Below are 19,936 nucleotides of genomic sequence, written 5' to 3'. Positions count from 1 at the left end.
TAAGGCAGTGATAAAGGCTAGGGAGCTGTTTGGTTTTGCTAGGAGAGGTGAACTCTGTGTGGGTTAAATGAGTGAGGTGCTATGAGGGAACTCCAGATGAGAGCTTTGCTTTAGTACTCAGTAGGTACAACACTGCTTCATTTCATTGCTTGTTGTGCCAAGCTCTTTGTGGATTTATCTCTCTGCTGTCCCCCTTGCCTGTGATGAGCTGCAGCAGGGCTGAGCATGAGGGCATTACAAGGACCTTTCCTGGGTCCTACAGCTGGCCCTGCATCTTCTCTGCTGACCTACAGAAACTCTTGCTCTTTAAGGAATTTAGTGCCTTCTTGTGCAGTCTTTAAATAATGCTGTAGCCACTCAGAAATACTCTCTAGAAAGAGCTTATAAAGGGTTTATAGACCTGGCTGTGACAAACAACTGCTGTATGGGTTAATAGCTCTTACAGTGCTATTAGAGCTCATTATACCTGGCAGAGCTGGTGACTGGGCTGGTACTTAGTGCTCTTGATGCCAAATGGCAGCAAGGAAACTAAAACCTCTGTGTGCTCCCTGCTTCCTCTCCTAATTATTCATTTTTTGCATGCTTGCTTCTGGCTAGACCCCAGTGCTCTGTACCATCAGGCTCGTCTAAGTTGATTAAACTTCTAGGCCAGTTCATTGACTCCCTGGACTACTTTAGTGAGCTGCAAAGCAAAAATCATCTCCTTCAAGATACCACTTCCTACAGCACTTTCTCATTCTCAACAAATAGAGCAGCAGGTGAGGAGTAGGTCTTCCCCTTGCTGGAGGTTTAGCAGGGAGTCTAAAGCACAGCTAATTGCCTTGCTTGCACCCCTGGGATGGTAAATAGTAAAAACCAGGTGAGAAAAGGGCCTGGGAGGCCTGATTCAGTACCCTGAGATCACCACTGAAGCAATTTAGCTCCTGCCAAGCCCCTGCATGGGCCAGGCTTACTTCTGGTGCTCTCACTGTGAGCTCGTGCTGTCCTGCAGAGAGGATGCGCTGGTCCTGCTGTTGCTCCCTGCTTTACAGCAATTCTCCAAGCTGGAGTCACAGCACCTGAAATCCTGCTCTGTGCTGAAGCCTTTCAACTGTTCTCTTCAAAAGTAACCCCATTCCTTGATTTGATTTCAGCCTGCAGCAATAAGCCATCCCCTAGTAACTGCTGTGATCACAGTTCTCTGCTGGCTGATCGGGAGCTCAGGGAAGGCTGTAAGCTGCTGTGAATCGGGCTTTTTTCCAGCCAAAGGAGGCTGGTAAAATCCCTGTTCTGCCAATTCCCTCCAGATGCTAAGTTCCTCTGAACTCTAGCTCTCTGTATGCTTTTTCTGCCTGAAAGCGTTCAGGATGGGACCTGACAACAAGTGTGCTTCTCCCTGGCAGCAGCTCAGCATTGCACCCCTGTGGGTGTGCTGCGCTGGGCCTGACGAGGCACAAGGCATTGCTCTTGGAGAACAGTGCATACTTTTAGAAGCCTCTTTACCCTCCTGCATCCCATCTTCAGGTAGCAGAGTCTTAAAACGAGTGCTCATGCTAAAACTAAAACCTAAACGCTTCTTTTTGGGCACGTCTGGGGAGGTGTGAGCACATCTGCAGAGCAGGTGAGAGCTGCAGCACCTCTGGCACCCAGGGCTTAGCTATCAGCAGACCAAGTAACCTTGCAGACATGTAGTGAATATTGCAGACACGGAGTGCGCCCTGCCTGCTCTGCTCACCTCCCTGTCACTGCGGTGCTCCCATCTGCTGCAGCAGGGGGCTCCCAGAGAGCCTGCCTCTGCTCTTCTCCCAACCTAGTTTTGGGTGCAGAGAGTGTTTTTGGTGAGTTTACATCCCTCTGCTTTCTGGAAGGATCCTTCCCTGTGTGTCAGGGTAAGAAAAGGAAGCTCTGCCTCCGGCAAACTGGTTTCTTCCTCTCCATAACTTTTGTTTTACAACAGGAATAGCCAGATAACATCAATGCAGATAAGGCAACCAGGCAACAAATAAAGCTAATGGCTTGTGTTTAGATGAGTTGAATGGAACTTAATGATTCTACTAAGAACCTATTCACTTACAAAGATTTAAAGTACTAGATAAAATGCAGCAGGTAAAAGATGAAAGTGTTAGAACAAATAGAAACCACTTACAAGCCAGGCAGCAGCAGGCTGGAGCCTTGGGCTTGCAGATGCTGCGTCTGCAGCCACTTTGCCCTTCGGTGGGGTGGGCAGGAGGCTTGGAAGGGCAAGGCATTGCCTGAGCCCTTGGGGTGCAGCTTCAGAGCACACCAAGGAGTGCCCCAGGGTGGGCTGAGAGCCCTCAGTCTCTTTTTGGGGTCCCTTTGGGGTCCTCAGGGAGGGAGCACATGGCTTGTGCCCCTGATGCCCCTTTGCTCATTTTTGTGAGGCTTTACATGCTTCCTCCCTAACCAGGTCTTCAGTTAGAAGTTCCCTGATAAGAGTTCTTTCTTAAAATCTACCCCATATGAGCATTACAGGGCAGGAGCTGTTGTTTTGTGGGGAGGCCTTGAAGGCAGTTGTGTCCTTGTAGCACTGGACCTGGCCACAGCATAAGCCTGGGCAGAGCCTGCTGGTGCTGCTGGAGTGGTTCTTCCCCTCTCCAGAACAGGAGGAAGCTTTCTCACCAAAAGCTGCCCTTCACACGCCAGCCAAAAGCTGCTGCAGACGATCTGGGCACCCCGACGATTGCTGCTATACATCAGGCACGACAAGCTAATGCTATTTGCAACTCCTTTCTTCCAGGGCAAATTGCATTAAAGCCAACTTGCACAAATTGCTTTGGTTTTGGTTCCTTTTTTTTTTTTTTTTTTTGGTAGTGCAAAATCCCAGTACTGTTGGAGCGGCTGCTGTGGGTACCTGGAGGAGTGCACCACCGTTTCCAAGCAGGGAAGAATGCAAGTCAACTACCCGACAAAGTCATTCTCCCCTTGGGTTTTCTGTCCCTGCTTTTCCGCCCTTTTCAAGGCAGAATTCTGGCTTTCCCGTTGATTGAGAAGACAGCCCTGCAGTGAAGTGTAAATTGTACCCTGCAGGGTAGGTCTTGGACCTCAGGTCCAGGGAAGCACTAGCACCCAGGGAAGAGAGCAGTGCCTGGTTTCTGGGGGGCCTGCCACTGTTTTTTTGTGGTCCCATCATCATGCTGATGAGAATTTCTCTGTCAAGGCTGAAGTGGCCTGGCCAGGAGTGGACATCACTTCTGCTTTCAGCCCTGCCTAAAAGCAGGGAGGGGAGAGCTTGGGGAAGGAAAATGTCAGGACTTTCAAACCCCAGTAAAAAGCCCTGGAAAGGCAGAACAGTGAACAGACACAGGACCTGGCCCTGAAACCTGCTCCTCCCTGCAGAAACGCTCCCTCAGACCACATGCTAACATCAGCCATTCACCAGGGAGGAGACACAAGCTGGCAGCAAAGTAATGCCGCCACGGTGATGCCCGCTGCGTGCAAGGCTTGCTGTCGGCTGCTTTCAATATCCAAGAAAATACAAAAGGAACTGCTGGAGTAGGTGATGTGGATGCCAGGTCCTCCTTGCTTCCTCCTGCCATGCAGATGTCTGCAGCTTTCTGTGCCAATTTGGCAACAAAGCTGCATGCCTTGTCTTTATTATATGTTGCAGAGAGCCTTACGGCTCTCCTGGGAATGGAAATACATGGCTGGGAGGAGTATGTAATGCAGGAAACATGGAAAAAACCCTGCCAGGCACACTTACTTTGGGATGCTAGAATAGCCATGTTGAGTCACAGAGGTTCCTCACACAACCTTAGCTCTAACAGTGGATGTTTCTTCAATTGTTCCTTTTGTGCTGAAGCAGGAACACTTAAAATAGACCCGAGCAGCTAATTCACTAAGTTACCTCATTAAGAAATGGCAGAGTTTAGTGCTGTCAAGACCCAAAGTGGCAGTGGATTGGAGCTAGGAAAAGGCATTTGTGCATCCAGGATTTTGGCAATGACTCCTGGCCAGCCCTGCTCCTGCTTTTGTGAAGGCTGGAGGAATGGCTCGTGCTGGGTATACAGCTGAAATATTTGGAGAAGTTGTGGCTCCATCAGATACAATCCCCACTTGTTCCCCTAGCTACAGCCCTGGGACCAGCATGAAGAAAAATCAAGGAAGCAGGAGGAACCTGGGCTGAATTTAGCAGCTCCATGGGTGTAGAGCCAGTGCTGCCTGTACTGAGTCAGGCCTGGTCTGTTACTGGGGATGATTCACGTTCCTGTGTCCTGGGGATTTCAGGCATTTGGAGACAGGTCTCCTAAGGGTTTGAGTATTAGCAAATGCTTGGTCATCAGAGCCTCTGGTGTGGCTGCATTTTGAATGCTGCGCTCAGCATCTCCCAGCGCTGGGGTGTTTCACTTCAGATGGTTCTGAAGTGGAGCAAGTAGCATTTATTTGGTATATTAACCTCATCTAATTGAGTCTCTCTGCTCATTAAGAATAGCAGTTATAATTTATCAGCCATAAAACTGCTAACCACGTTTGCTTAATTACTGGCAACGTCATTTGTTAGGGGCTTTGGGGAAGAAAACAGCGGGTGCTCAGAGCTGGCAGACACCGTGAGCTCTGCAAAGCCAAAAAGCTACTTCCCGACCGAGGCTTTGGGCAGAGCACTTGGCCAGCATCACACAGCCTGCAACACTTTTCTGCCTACATGAAGAGCTTCAGGCTCTCGGCTCCCCCTGATGTCATTGAGCATCGAATAGCTGAAAGACTCTGGAGCATCTCAGGACAACGGGATGGATGAATAATAACTAGGCAGCCTGTTCCCAAAATCTGCAAGCCTGGGTGTCCCTCCTGTTTGCTGAGACCCGTTCACCCACAGCTGGAGCTTGTTGGGTTGTTGCTGAAGAAGTGACGGTGCCACAGGCTGAGCCAGCAGTGCTGAAACAGTCTCTGGATCGCTGCACTGACTCGTGGCCTCTCTCTCTGCCAAACCAGTGTACAGGAAGGCACCAAAAGCTTTTATTATTAGGCAGCATTTGTCAGAAAGCAGAATGGTTTGCGAGTCAAGTATTAGGTCTTTAAAATGCAAAAAGAGCCATGGCACTCAATATAAAATTCCCCAAATGCTTTCAGTTTCACACTGAACAATACCCTCTGGCACTAGATAAAATATTGTTCCCAAGTGATTTATGAGTTGAATATGATCCTGCTATTATTGAAGTTAATTACAGATTTTTTCTCTCTGTGCCAGGGATGTATTTTAGGTCCTGGGGAAGTGTCTGCAATATCTTATCCCCAGCTCCTGGGCTGCAGCCTCGGCCAGTTGCTGAGTAAAGGGACTTTGTTTGTGTGCTGGCGTTTGTAACTAAATTAAATATAATGCCACTTTCTGTGCAAAGTGCCTTGCGCACAATAAGTCCTGATGCAAGGAACTACTTGAAACAGGCACTTGGAGAATTGCAGGTGTGATAGCACGGCACAAGCTGCAGAGCGAAGCGGTGCTTTCCGAGCCTTGTACTCTGGTAAGAGTTTCTTTCAGGCTTCTTGAACTTGCTGTGATCATTACTTGCTGCAAATGACACTTGCCAAGTTGTCAAGCGCCACAAATCTGTGTTTTCATTTCCCCGTGAAATTCAGTTTGACTGGAAAAGTATCAGTGGAAGGCTGCATATGCAGCCTCCTTTGTGCTCCTCGCCCTGATGCCTACGCTCACAAGAACCAAGCAATAACAGGTCAGACTTTATCACTATTAACAGGCTCTGCCCTGTGGTGCAGCTAACCTGAAGAAATTATCCGAAGTGAAAAGATGGCTTTGACTCAAAAGAAGCTAACAGTGAATATACTAGAAATAATGTCCAAACCTCAACATCCACAGGGTAATCCATTCCTTCCTCCCAATTAACTAGGCCCAGTTGAACATGAAGCAGGTCATTCATGATGCTGATCTGAGTCCAGGTGAGAAGTACAGGGCCATGCTGACCTGCCCTGTGCAGCATCAACAAACAAGTTCAGACAAATTCTTATCTACATTTTGCAGAATGTGCATCTTTCCTTTCCATTTGCAACTTTAAGAAGTAATTTGGCTAGTATGTGTCCTGTGAAATACAGATTTTCTGCCCTCCTGCCATGCTCTGAAAGCTCTTGGTTTCTCTGGTCACCATCAACAGCTTCACAAACCCACCCACAGGACCCAATTCTGTCTACAATATGCACTTTGTTCAGTGTTTCTCTGCTCCATCTATAGCATGCACTCACAGAAACACCTGCTCTGCCCCACGCAGCCCAGTGTCACTGCCTCCTTCCCCAGGCTGTGATGCTGAGCTGCAAAGCAAAGGGACTGCCCTTGGCCTGGCCTGGTGACATGGAGACACCCCAAGCCACCAGCCAGGGTCAACTGCGTGCTGTGCTCTGTCCCAGCCAGACTGAATTTAATCATCTCAGCTACATATTGTATGCACCTTGATTTCTTCTTATGACTTTTCATGATCTTTGCAGTCTCAGAGTGCTAGCGATGCCTGGTCAAAAATCTTGAGAATATTGTTTTCTTCTTTTTTTCATCTAGATGTGCAGAATGCATTGTGCTTTTGAAGTTTTTCTGCATTTTAATTAGATGATTAAGAGCAGGCTCAGCTTTCAGGTTGCTGCATTTAAAAGTTGTGAAGGGGGGATGGTTTGAAAGGGGGAAGAAAGGAAGAGAAGCAACGTGGTGTATGGGCTTTTCATACAGTTCCATTTTCCACACTCTCTTTCTGTGCTGTCTGGAAATTGCAAATGCTTTTTGCTAAGTGCATCTCAGACAATGCTGGCTCCTGCTCACTGAACAATATGGAGGTGTTTTAATATCCTATTGGAAAATTTCTCGAGGGATTCACAAAGGGTGAAATCCACCCCCGTGCAGCCAGCCAGCACCAGGTCCCTCATTGTGAGACTTAAGTGGTTCATAGACTTCACTCCAGCCTTTGGCACAGCAGTGAATTTCACCTAAATGAACTGCCTGAAATGATTTGAGGCTAAATTCATGCTGGTTTTAGCTGGTGTCTGTCGTGCTGGCTACTGGCTGCTGGCTACCTGGTGGAGGATCCCAGACTGGAGAAGCTGGGGAAGGGCAGGGCTGGTGCTGATGATAAATGTGCTTGTTGCAGGGGTACAGAATCACACCTTCACATTGCTCGGCCTGGCCCGTATGGCTCAGCTCAGCACCACGTGCTTGCCCCAGCTCCATCAGGTCAGAAATACAATGCAATCAAAAAACTCCCTGACATAGCTTTTACGGGTGTTGGAGGCATCCAAACACAATTTGGTGACATGAATTTATTCTATGTAAATGACAGATTCCTGTCTGGAGCAGGCAGGCACATGCATGCCAGAAAATATTTGCCAGGCTGAGATGTGAGGCCCATCAGACCTCTGTCTGTCACCTGGCATATGGGACTGGATTCACACATGTGGCTGCAGAAAGCGAGCACAGCCTGTGGTGTGAGGCTTCATAGCGGTGCAAACAGCAAAGCAGAACGATCGCATTAATTCTGGAAGCTGCACAATTAATTCCCCCTGCCCATGGGAGCGGCTGTCATCACGTCTCGTCAGCGGCGGCATTTCTCCTGGTGACATGACACCGCTCTGGCGGGCGTTTTGCTGCCTGCCTTTGTTCTGCTTGCTCGAAGCAGCAGTTCTGCAGAGCAGCAGTCGGTGTGTGAGATGCAAAACCCCTCCCGTTGTGCCGAGCTGCTCCGGCCCCGAGTGTTAGCGATGGCCATGACTCACCCGTCTCAATCTACGGCCAGCAAGAAGAGCCGTGTGGTGCATCGTGCTGTTAACTCGAGCAGAGCTCTTTCCGCTGATCCCTCGTCTTATTTTGTGGTGGCAATGGGTTCATGGGGTAGGCAGCATGGCCAAGCACAGACCGTGCTTGGTGCTGCCTGCAGGAGAGGTGGCAAATTCTAATGATGGTCCTGGACTCTGAAAACCTTGGACTTTCTACATGGGGTTTTTGAGAGCCCTTCATCTCCACCCTGGTTTGTTCATGCTCTCTGGGCATGCTGTTAACTCCCAGAACAGAGAGGCGAGACGCCCAGAGCCACATTTTGCTCCTGAGGCTGCCTGGCAGAGAGGCAACCTAATTGTGTAAAGGTAAAGCAAAATGTTTGTCTCTGATGCTGTGTCTGGGGATCTGCTGTGGTACAGCTGCAGCACTGGGGCTGTGGAGGGAAATTCAGGTACAAACTTACCTAGTGGCCTCACGTCACCTAACCTCACATCACCACAGGACAGGACTGTACATCCCTTGCAGCACCGACTTATTTTAAGGCCTATTGCTTTTCCATTTCCTGTGTTGGAAAAAAAGCAAAGCACTACAGCAACTTTGAAGGTTCACTCTAGTAAACGGAGAGTAGGCTAAGGGAACAGGACGCGTCTGATGTTTGGGATGCCTCATTGCTCGAGGTCAGAAACCTGGATCGAGGGCTTAAAGGCTCGAGATATAGATGGTAAGAGAGCTGGTAAGAGAGCAAGTAGAGAAAGGTTTCACCTTCAGTGACTTTTCAGGGAAAGATGAAGAGATACAGAGGATTAAGTGTTACGAGATTACAGCAGGAAAGAGGGAGAGAACACAGAAACCCCAGAGCATCATCCATCTCATAGCAACAGGGCTGGATTTAGATGAAGTTATTCAAAAAATACAAAAAAAAAAAAAAAAAAGTCCAGGAGTAAATGTGATGTGAAAACAAAGTGCAGGTTGAGGTGACCAGCTGAGACATTTCAGGTAACTGAGCTGGGGAACTGGATGAGCTGTGCTGGGAGCAAGCCACAGCGGGCCGAAATGAGCAACTTTTGCCTTCCTCCTTGTTGCAGAAGAGAACGGGCAGCTGGGAGGAGCTGGGAGAGGCAGGGTTTGCACATGCAGGAGATGGCCTCCCAGTTTTTAAGGATGATGCTGCATGCCTCAAGGGTGCCAGGCCCATGGGTCACAGGAAACACCGAGCCAATGTCGAGACTGCCTGCAGCTCAGCACTCGTGGCCTGCCCTCTGTTTTGGTCCAGTAAGCCAGCGAAAGTTATTTACTTGTTCCCTTGAGCACCTGGCATTTGCAGGTTTTCCTAGAGCAGGCTGTCCACCCAGTGGAGGCCACATTCAGATCACAGCGTTGTACAACTCAGTCCTGGGGCTGTCTTGGGGAAAGCCTCATGAAATGGAAGAAAAAGTGGTATGTTTAAAAAAGGTGCTCCTTTACCCTAGCTATTGTGTGTTTTCCTTTTGCACACACACTCCAGCAAAAGTCTTTAGTACCCAGCAGTTGAAAATCTGCTCATTGAGTGGTCTGCATGACTGCCAATGAATATTCATAACTAGCAACTTAAACAGAGATGGCAACAAGCAAATAGCTTGTGCAATGTTGTGAAGGTTAAAAGGGCACAGAGCAAGGCCTCCTTGACCTTCACATGCACATGGGTGTTTGTTTTGAGCAGTGCAGCAGGAGAGCTAACATTTGTTATACTTTGATGGATCAAAGGGTTGTCCAAGAAGGGAGTATTTAAAGCTGAATAGGAAGCTTTAATTTGACAAATTCTCTGCTGAGGTATTCAAAATGTCAGTCAGTCCCTCAGGCTTAGTGACTAGATTTGTAGTGTGTAAAAAAAAAAAAAATAATAATAATAAAAAAATGCATTTGGGAGCATCACTTCTGTCTCTTGCTTTCTGGGAATGGCTGGCTGGGAGGACAGATTTTCATCCGAGTTTGTCAGTCTTTGTCAAAGAATGGCATGTTTTGATGAAATGCATTCAGAGATGCTCTCAGCTTGCCTGAAATCCACCGCCAAGCTGCTGGGGAAGCCTCTGTCTCTCCAACAGCAGCATATAGATAGGACTCGGAGAAAGGGTGAGTGGAGCTTTTGAAAATACATCTCGAGTCTGAGAAAGGTCTTCTTGGGGTGAGGAGAGGATCCCACAGGGCAGCTGCTGCACAGCACTGGGGAGATGGTTGACGAGAGCTGTGGAGGAGACCTGCGAGGAGAAGAGCAGCTCCTGGAAAGCAAAACTTACACTGGGCTTTATCCTGGCCATGCAGCGGAGACGATGCCTTAGAGATCCACAGGGCCCAATCAGGGCTGGATCCTCCCCAGGGTGGGAAGCAGACCCTACGTGTGCTTTTGGCTGCAGCTGTATATCGTATTTCCTCCTTGAACCCCAGCTGGGAACAGGCATTTGTTACAAAACCAAATTCCCCAGACAGTTGTTTGTTGGAAAGGTCATTTGGCTGTCTTATCTGAAAATTGATGCATTGAAAGCTTTCCTAAATTTGCTCATTAAATATGATGCATTGCAACATTATCAACAAAAATGTTGGCAGGCAGGCTTCTTGCTGGAACATCCATTTTCCAGCAATCGTGGCCCCAGCACTGACCCAGGGGTGGCAGGAGCAGAGGAGGGGTTGGTCTGGCCCCCATTCAAAACCATGACCCAAAATGATGCCTTTTCAGACCAATCTTCTTTGCAAATCCTTGTAGCACGTGATGTGACCGTGTGACTGCAGTTGGTGCTGGGACGATGCTCCTTGCGTGGCTGGGCTCAGGCCTACAGATGCCCCCAAATGAAGAACAGACACAGCAGGAGTGAGCTGGGGTGAGACAGACCCGAGGACAAGAAGACCAAAACCCCTGGCAAGGCTCCTGCCCGCAGTGGTGATGCCTTCCAGGGCCTGGAGACCCCATCCTGCAGACCACAGCGGGGACGAGAAGAGCCCTTCAGTCCGAGCGTGGTGCCTGGCAGTCTCACTTTTCTCTTTCAGAGACATTTAGTGGCTACTTGAGGCTATACAAGCCCATCAGGCACTGCCATGGAGGGCATTTTAGATACCACCATCCTCCCAGGAGGGGAGATGTGTCTCGGGCAGACTTCCCAGCCCTTCCCAGCAGCTCCCCGCCGGGATGCAGCAGCGGCCACCCAGCCAAGAGGCAGCGCTGCCGTCGGTGCCCCCGTCCCTCTCCCCTCCGCCTGCCTCTCGCAGCAATTTGTCAAGCAGCGTGCGAGGCAGAAGCAGCGCTGAAACGCTCTGCGCTGAGATTTTCAATTAGGGAACACAAAAGCCTGTTTAATAAACTCTTAGAGGCTTGTTAGCTGAGACATAATTAAGATTAATGTTGACTTGGGACCAGAGGAAACAGGGCTGAAAGTGAATCAAAGGCAGGCAGGCAGCTTCCAGCGGCAGGATAATGCAAGAGCAAGTTTCCTCCCTGCAATGTCAGCTGGTGTCAGGTGAAGAACTGACCCGGGGAACATCGTGTGGGTTCTGACTCCCCATCCTCTGAGAAAGCAAGCACTAAGAGGGGCAATAAGTGATTTTGTTCCTCTTGTTCCCCAAGAAGCGCTTACAGGCAGGGGAGAGACGGGCTGTTTTCGCAGCAGCTTTGCACGCTCCGAGCGCAGGCAGCAGCAGGTTTGGAATAAAGCTCGACACTCCGGGTTGGCAGCAAGCCGGCTGTTTGGCTGATTGATTTCTGATGCTTCCCTGGGGCTGTGATTGCCCGTGGGAGGAGGGATGGCACAAGTCGGAGCCCTGCACACAAGCACAGCTGCTGCTAGTTTTGCCGGGCAGGTCTCAGCCCTGTCTCGGGCAGCAGCTGGGCAGGGATGCGGCCCCACGCCAGGGTCAGGCAGACCGACCTGTGTCCGTGCCCACACAAGGGCACAGGCAGCCACGGCCTCTGCACTCCCTGCTCTGCCATCAGCTTTATCAGCCTATTTTCTAGGTTCCTCTCTATTCCTTTCTGATAAAACTTTTCTTGGCTAATTCCAAATATGATCAGATTCTACGGAGGAGAGACAAAATCTTTGCTCTCCTAATGCGATGTCAGGTTTTAATTCTTTCCCATACATCTTCATTTATTAAAGTCCCTTTCCCTTCTGAGGCAGAAGATGTTCCTGGCTGAATTCATAAATCAAGCCAGGAGAAGTGGGCGGTAAAATCTACAAGCAGTTACACACCGGTGCCAGCGAAACAGCCCCATCGCTCCCTCTGGGCTGTGTGTCCAGGCAACATCTGGCCAGCATTTACACATTTACAGGCATTCCTTTCTTCAGTTTAATGTTCTACCATGTTACCTTCTCCAGAAGAGGATGCAGAGAATCCTTAGCAGAACCCTTCCATTTTTCTGAAGGGCAAAATTCCACTTTTAGTCTTGCCAATGGTTAAACTGAAGAGGAAACCCATCTGTGCCACTGTGCGTTGGCTTCAGCTGCCCGCTGGGACTCAGTTGCCCGAATTGCTTGTTTGGAGCTTTTCTAGATGTCCCTGTGCCTGTGTGTACAGCCCAGCTCTGTGCAGCCAAGGTGACTCCCATGGATGCTGAGCTCTCTGCAGCCTCATTGCTGTGTATATACACCAAAAAATGTCCCAAAACTCAGGGGTTTGCCAATTTGACTTGCAAGTATCTAGAACCACACAGCACTGTGCTCACCGTGGCAGTACCAGCATGGATTGCCTTCCCTGCTCCAAATCTGGTGCCCAGATGCAGCAAATACCCTGTCCTGCCAGGGATCAGAAAAAGGCATCACAGAGAACAGGAGGGATGGGCTGCTGGGGGATGTCTGGGTGAGAGCAGTGCAGAGGAGGTGTAGCACAGCTGTGGACCAGATGAAAGTAGCAACAGGGCCTGGGAAAAAAAAATCAGCAGGGGCACCTATTCCCCCTACAGAGCGGCAAAATCTGGAATCATGAGAGAGAGTGTAGGAAAGAGAGAGACTTTTGGGTCGGGGTGCAGGGAAGCACTGCAGGAGGAGTGGATGGGCAAAGGCAGGCGTGCACCAAGAGTGGAGTAAAGGGGACACCTCCCAGAATGACAGCTGAATTGCACCCCATGAGTCAGATCCTGAAATCCACAAATGTCCTGATGAGGAGGTGGGAGTTGTCAAGATGTTGGCTCCCACTCCACCGCCCCAACTCTCCCAGATCTCTATGGAAAATAGTCCCCTTGCTGTTGAGTTGTGAGGCAGAGGGCTTTAGTCATTTTTGTTTTGTTACCTAGAAGTTTAAGACGTGTCTCATCATGAACTATGCACATACAGAATGAGCTGACGGAAGGTTGCTGATGTTAATCACAAGCTGAGCGGAGACAGAAAAAAAGAGATGAAAACCCCAAATGCATACAAGCTGCAGGAGTCCTCAGAACTACCCGTCTCACTGCTTCCTCCCATGCCTCAGCCAATTCTCTCTCATTTACATCTTTCTCAGGTAAAGGCCAAATGTTTTTTCTTATTTACTAGGTGCACAAGTACACTAGCACCACTCTGCTCTGTTGGGGTGCCCTGCTTCTTCCACCAGCTGCTGCTTAGGGGACCCTCTCTGTGTCTGTGCGACCTGTAGCATAAAGGAGCACTGCTCTGGGTGCACAGGCACTGTAGCAATAAGCACGCTCAGCAATAGCTGGCTTTGCACTAACATCAGTGAATAATCAATAGTTACACCAATATGGACCAGAACTACAGAATTGTTGTCATGGGCCAGCTAAGCTGGATTTACATGGCTGGACTGGTGTGACAGTAAATTCAGAGGTTAGACGTGGTGGAACAATGATGTCAGACCAGAGTGCAGCTCAGTGTTTTCCCATTACACCTCATTTTTGTGCCATCGTGTTGCCTCACTGAGCTGATGTCTAATGGGATGGCCCTGTCCGTAGTTACCTTATCTGTTCTGGGTGCATTTGGCACCCTGGTTAGTGCCAGACCATCATCCCTGCTTGTCACAAAACCAAAAAGCTTTGCTGAAGTTCCTGTTGTTGACTCACCTTCACTGACCTCAGGGCCAACTCTCCTTTCAGCCACCTTCTTGAAAGTCCAAGACAGTTTTCCTGCTGCTCTTGATTTGCATGGATATAACCCGAGGACAGAGCTTAATTTGCCATGCACTGACTGCACCACTTTTGATCATTCAGCCTAACTCTAGCGTATGATCAAAAGGGAGAGAAAATAAGAAAATATTCAGAAACTGGCTCTAAAAGAAACCAAAAATAAAGCAAACAAGAAGGGGGGCAGAGGAGAGAGTGGCTATCCATCACCATTACCGTGTAATGCAAGAGCTGTGATAGCACTGATTTATCAATTGCTAAACGCTGCGAGGACAGAACAAGAAAAAAGCTGTGCAAAAACCATGAGCCCATTTGAGCCCAGATGAGCATTTCAATAACAAGTCTTGGCTAACTGGCCTGGTTTGGACTGAAATGGCTCAGGGAGGGCTCATCCAAGCCACTACGGCAACAGAGAGCGGAATCACCCCACTGGCAAGGCGAAGCAGGAAGGTGAGGTGGGATGGGGGCTGTGGGGTTGAGTCCCCATGGGGCAGCCTCGTCCCTGTTCTGCTGCATGTGGTGGGTGTGCTTAGGGCATGCAGACACCTCGTGTGCCAGCACTTTGCCAGCCGGGTAAGGCACATCAGGCTGGCTCCTGGGAGCAACCTCCGCAGTTGGAGAATAGAGCGTAAGCATCCCGGTAGGTCCTCCTCCATCAGGTTCTCGGGATAGATGATGGATTTCATGATTAATAATATGCCCCTTCTCGTCATCCTTCAGAGCATAAATCTTGCTCGCCGTGGAGCAAAAGGCTGAACAGAACAGCGGCTGCATATAAATGCCTTTGGGGCTGGACGGGGGCACTTCAATGCTGCAGCTCAGCTGGAAACAGCTAACAGTGGCAAGGAAAAGAAATATGCTCTCTTTTGTTCTGTAATTGTGGGAGAAAAGCAAAATTAATAATCCATTTCTGTCACTAACTAGGCAGCCTTTGGAAGCTTGCTTTGGCAGGTAGTGCGGAAGCCTGGCTGTTAGCTTACCTGGCTCCTCCAAACTTGAATGTTTAGAGACATCTCCCATGCCTGAGCTTATAGGAGGGGTCCTGACCCTTTTCATCCAATTCAGAAAATGGATAGATTAGGTCAAAGTCCTCTTAAGTTTCCATCTGGCTGGAAAACAGTTTATGGGGAAAGATGGAAACGTGTAAAGCCAGGTTTCATCGCAGTATTCCACTCGATTGTAGCTGGATCTAAAAGCACTTCTTACCTCATTTTAGCAGTTGAAAATGTCTTCAAATGTCACCCTTTTATCCCAGAAAACACTTCCCAATTCATCCATCATTCCAGACGTGGCCCTGCTCTTCTGCCATCCCTTTACTTTTGCCATCTCTTTTGTCCCTAGTTGCCTCGTGCGTTAATTGTTTCGGTCAGAAGCATCAGCTGGCAGAAGTCCCCAGCCAGAGACGTCTCTCCCTGCCTCAGTCATCTTGCACCCCTCAAATCACGCTTCCCTCTCTTAATTGTTTGCTTAATGGTTTAATTCATTAAAGGGATGGCCTAATTGCTGGTAGCATTTTTTCACTGTCACCAGGCTGCCAAGGGAAAGGAGGCAGTCGTTGATCATGTCCAGCACCTCTGGCCCTCGCTCCAGATGCCTGAGGGCATTGGTTTTGGGGCAGCAGGAGAGATCAGCCCCGAGGAGGCCTCCCAGCCCCTGCTCCCAGTCCCTGCTCTGGGACCAAGGCACTGAGGATGCCCCTGGCTTCAGCCTTGCTACGCTGGTTGTTTGATATTTGCAGCTTTTTGACATCATTATCAGCTGTCAGCTTCTATTTTGCTGACTGTCATCTCAATGGCACAACTGGGGACGACGCAGCTGGTGGAACTTGTTGAAGGGCACCAGAGCAAGGCTGGGGCCAAGCTGATCTCTGCTCCTCATCCTCCCCAGTATGATCCTGATCCCTCAAAGATAATGTGCCACAAAAAGAAAGTGTACCACATAAAGAAAACCTCATACTCCTGCACCTGGGCTGCACTGTAAGATCAATTTTGCTCTTTGGTGAGTGCACACCAGCAACTCCTGCTGTTTGCAGCTGCCTCCGAAGCTGCCATGAGCCATGCCCTGTGGTCCAGCCAGAGCAAAACTCAGCCCTTTCAGCTTAGACTTTTTTCATCTATCTTTTATCTCTTCAAGGAGAGGAAGTGCATTAGGCAGCCAGCGAAACTCTGGATGTTGGGGCACAAACTGTCACAGATCTAGTCTTGCAGTATTGCAACTCCTCCAGCTGAGCATACAAAAATTTGAGCTTACAACTCCGACAGTTCCAGAGTTGTCCCAGTACCAACAGTTGTGTCACACTGAGAAAGATGGTATGGATGCTCTTCTTGAAAATTAGGACTTGTCCAAAGTAGAGGACAAAGTTCCCTGTAGACCAGGAAATGTGATGATGGTCATTGATGCTGGTCACTCTTTGCTTCCAGTGACACCCCGAGGACTGTTGGCTTGAGCAGAGGTATTCTGTATTGTCTCAAAGGCAGGAGAAGGCGCATTTTGACCCAGTTACTTTGGCCTCCTGTGATAAGGAATAGCCCCATATTTTCCAGGCTTGCTTGGGGTTGAGAGGGGGATGAGCCAATCTACCTGAAGCCCTGCTGTGTCCTCTGCTCAGTTTGCTTAGCCAGAGGCTCTGCTCTAATGTGAATTAGAAGCATGCCTAATTTTAATGTATATTAAGAATATTTGGCAAAAAATGGTTCCCTGCCTGTTTTATGTTATTTTAGCAACAGAGACAACTTATTTCTCATAGATCAAACTGCCACTTTGTAATTCTTTCTGTATTTTCACAGTGCAGTCATTTATTTGCCAGTCATTAGCAACCAGCAGAGAATAAAATCAGTCGATGCTATTTAGATGAAACACGGCTGGTTAGAAATCTGGCAGAATCCTTCCCCGGGTTGTGCTTTGAGATTAGTCATCAGTACAACCTGGCAGAGGCTGGTTTATAACTCACCCACTGAAGGTCTCTGGCACGGTTGCCCTGCTGGTGAGGGTTATCTTACTCCAACAGCCTGGATGGTAGCAAACCTCCAAAGAGGCTGCTGAAGAGTAAGACCTGCCTTTGCTGGATGCAAAACCTCTTATAAAGCCAGGCTGTGTGCCTGGCTATACTGGTGATTTGCAGAACTGGGGAAAAGGATTCATTTCTCTTTTAAAAACGAATTCAGACAGATGTGCGGCGCTTTTGAGGAGTTCAGAACAAATTGCCCCCCACGGGAAGCGCAGCAGCACCCTGCTCACGTAGGTCTGCCTGGAGGGCAGGAAATGTGCCCGTGGCACGGAGACAGGGAGGGAAATTGCAGACGGGGCTGAGTGCGATCAAACACGGCAGCGCGACAGATAAGACACGGCGCACATCAAGGGCGAGCCCAGCTGGCTACAGGAACTCTAACGCAGTGGGGCCTCGTTCCCGTATCTGCATTCAGGATGTCAAAGACCCTACTTCATGCTGTATGCTGAAATGCTCCTTCAAGTGCTTAGCGATGTGATTTCCCAAGGCCTTACCCAGATTTCATTCCTCCTCTTCTGCTGCTGTGTACAAATCACCTGCATTTTCCCCTTGAAGTGAGAATATTATTTCTAGTCTATATCGCACACTCATATATAACCCCTAAAAGCTGGCGGAAGTGATCTGACTCGTGCCGTTTTCCTAACTGATATCACAGCCACCGAACATCGCTCACACCTGGTGTCTGTGACACTGAGCACTTGCCCAGGTTGCAGGGGGTATTGCCCAGCCTGACTTGGTGTCACTGCAGCCGCAGTGCGGATGGATGGTGTGCTAACGAGTTGGGTGGGTGGTTATTCAGTCCTCCTTGCCCTAAGAGAGCCACACCAAAACCCAATTTTCTTTTGAAGTGGTCCCTCTGGAGAGGATAACGACAAGCAGGCTCACGATGCCCAGAACAAGCTGCACGATTTCTGGAGATGCATTGTCGACAAGAGCCGCCTGATTGTCCATCTAGCACAGCTTTTACGAGTTGAAACCCCACCTGAATAAGGGAAAAGAGACTTATGTCACAGAGACATAAAATCAATGCACCAAAACTTTTCATTTTCAAAAAAATAGCAACTATTCCTGCAAGACTTCAACAAAACAGATGCAAACTCCATAGTACAAAAGCACATTGTACTGGGACTTCCAAATTTCCCAGCCACGCAGGACATAAGTTCAAGCCTGTCTTTTCTTCACAGAGTGCATGACAGGACAGAGTCATCCCTTCCTCATTAGTTCTGATGTTTTATTGGGAATATATTGCATTAAATTAAATGCATTTGCAAAGCAAGTATTCCTGCTGAAATGCACATTTATTCATTCACTGGAGCGTGACCATTACTGTCTGCTTAGTAAATAAAATTAGTTTTGATTCTTTTTAAATTAGAAAACAAATCAGTCATTACCCTAATGGAAAGGCTCTTTCAATTTCGTTGGTAAATGCTGCACACATTTCTAAAATGTATTATTTTATTGTAAATTAGTAGAATACCAGTCCTACTCCCTTGCTGTAAGTCCTGAGAGGAATCAGAAAGAAATTCAGACACTTCTGAGTTTTTCCACTTTCTGGTGCCATTCTTGCAAGGAGTTAGTTTTTGGTGCTTTATTGAAACTATTTTCCTTTGAAATCAAGTGAAAGAGGATAACTGACTTGATCAGCAGCCAGAGCATGGTTTTCAACATCCTTCATGTCTTTCTGACCATCATTTGTGGCCAGAGCATCAAATAGGCCATTGAAGAAAGTAGGTGATTGGCTAGGTTTAGCCCTGCAACATACCCTGCAAATTTGATGGCACACTGAAACCAACTCTGATTTCCTCCACTTTGGTTCAGCCCCAATGCAGGTGAGCTCCGGGGCCAGCCTGGGGCAGTGGCTGGAGCTCCTGTGTCCCCAGGGGATGCGCTGCCACCTGGGAAACCAGCTGGGGATGCAAGGGGCCTGGCCAGCGGGGCTTGGGCAAGACTTCACAGCTGGAGAGAGCCCAGAGAGCTTCATCACAAGCAACAGCTGCTTCTTAGGACCCAGAAAAATAAGTGAGCAATTGTTGGGTTCGTTTTGTTTGATGCAAAAGTTGTTTATTTTATCCAGAATGTTTTAACAGAGGAAACTGAGGACAATCCCTTCAGCATAACCCTGAAGAGCATGGTAGATTATCAGAGCACGGTAACTCCACACAATACGTGCTGATCTTCCTTGGATCCGGAGAAAAGAACAGGGAAATTTCACTGGGTACACAAAGTGCTTGTAGTTTGCACTAAAACTCTTCCTCTATGGTAAAAGATGATGCTTTTGTTAGCGCTATATTAATGTTTATAAAGCGTCTTGGCATGAAATGCTGTTGGCTTTTCTTTCCAGCATGTTATAAAATCATCATGGAAAGAAAAACAGAGCATCCCTAATGCACTAGATTATTGTTACACTGCTATCGCCTGATACGGCACCAGATTAATGTGACAGAGCAATAAAACTCTGAATCTTCATTTATCGCACCTCTTTAGCTCTCTCCTGTGATCAGAGAGGTTTGAAATAATATTAGCTTTTTCTCTGAGGAGAAAAATAAGAAGTTACCCAGAAATCTTTGATACTTATACACTGCCAATTTTCACTCAAGTGTTGGTCTTGTGAGTATTCTTCACTTGTTCCATGTTCTTACCTAATCCACTGAGGAATTTTTTATTTTCTTTTGTTTTGGAGGTTATTCTTGCATTTGCTTCTTCTTATATCACTTAATCTGCAGGTGCATGATTTATTCTGGCAATGTTTTTATTTTGGTGTCAAAGTTGCACTCACACAGTCCCTGCAGGTCTAATAGGCCTCAGTTTGAAAGATGTCCATAAGGGGTGTCTGATCCTTGGATTAAATGTCTGGAGGGGCATTTGGGGTTTGCAACCTTCCTGCTGTCCCCACATCACCCCTCCAAGGCTGCAGGTGGTTTTGTTAGACTCCAAATTCTTCCATCTCTGTTCCAAGCAGCCTTCTGGCAGATCCGTGCCCAGCTCACCACCTCTCCAGGCTGTATGCTGGCCTCTGTCCCATCTATAAGCTTATTTTAAAATAGAAAAGGCCAAGTATGAGGCTGCTGTTCCCTGCACATTTAAATTTTGTAAGCAGTGCCGTTGATCCCAAGCACATCAAAAGTTTCTGCTGGACTGCTGCTGGTTGCACTTGATTCAA

This window comes from Aythya ferina (genome assembly GCF_964211825.1).
Source record: "Aythya ferina genome assembly, chromosome: 15".
NCBI lineage: Eukaryota > Metazoa > Chordata > Aves > Anseriformes > Anatidae > Aythya > Aythya ferina.
This window is presented reverse-complemented; position numbering follows the sequence as displayed.